Raw genomic sequence first — 320 nt, 5'->3', positions numbered from 1 at the left:
GATTAGCTGTCAGTCACAAAGGTCCTGTGATCTAAAAATTCAGCGTTTGAAAAATCCTACAGAACGCAGTTGTATTTTGACACACAAGAGTCGTCAGGAGTCCTGCCAACTCCAGGTTTTGGTTCTGCTTTAAAAGGATTTTCCCATACGTGGATGGCGACTCCTGATTACGGCCGAATATTGCCAATGGTGGTGAAGTACTCCGATGAAAAGTTTAGGGTGTTATGATCTTTTTCATTTCCTAACCTCTGTCTTCTTTATTTACATACTGCTCCGCCACCCGTTACATAGGTCATATCCTTGACCTTGCTGCGATTGTT

Source organism: Echinops telfairi, unplaced genomic scaffold, assembly GCF_000313985.2.
Source record: "Echinops telfairi isolate 266 unplaced genomic scaffold, ASM31398v2 ScPeMD7_4;HRSCAF=17, whole genome shotgun sequence".
NCBI lineage: Eukaryota > Metazoa > Chordata > Mammalia > Afrosoricida > Tenrecidae > Echinops > Echinops telfairi.
Note: the sequence above shows the minus strand (reverse complement) of the source record.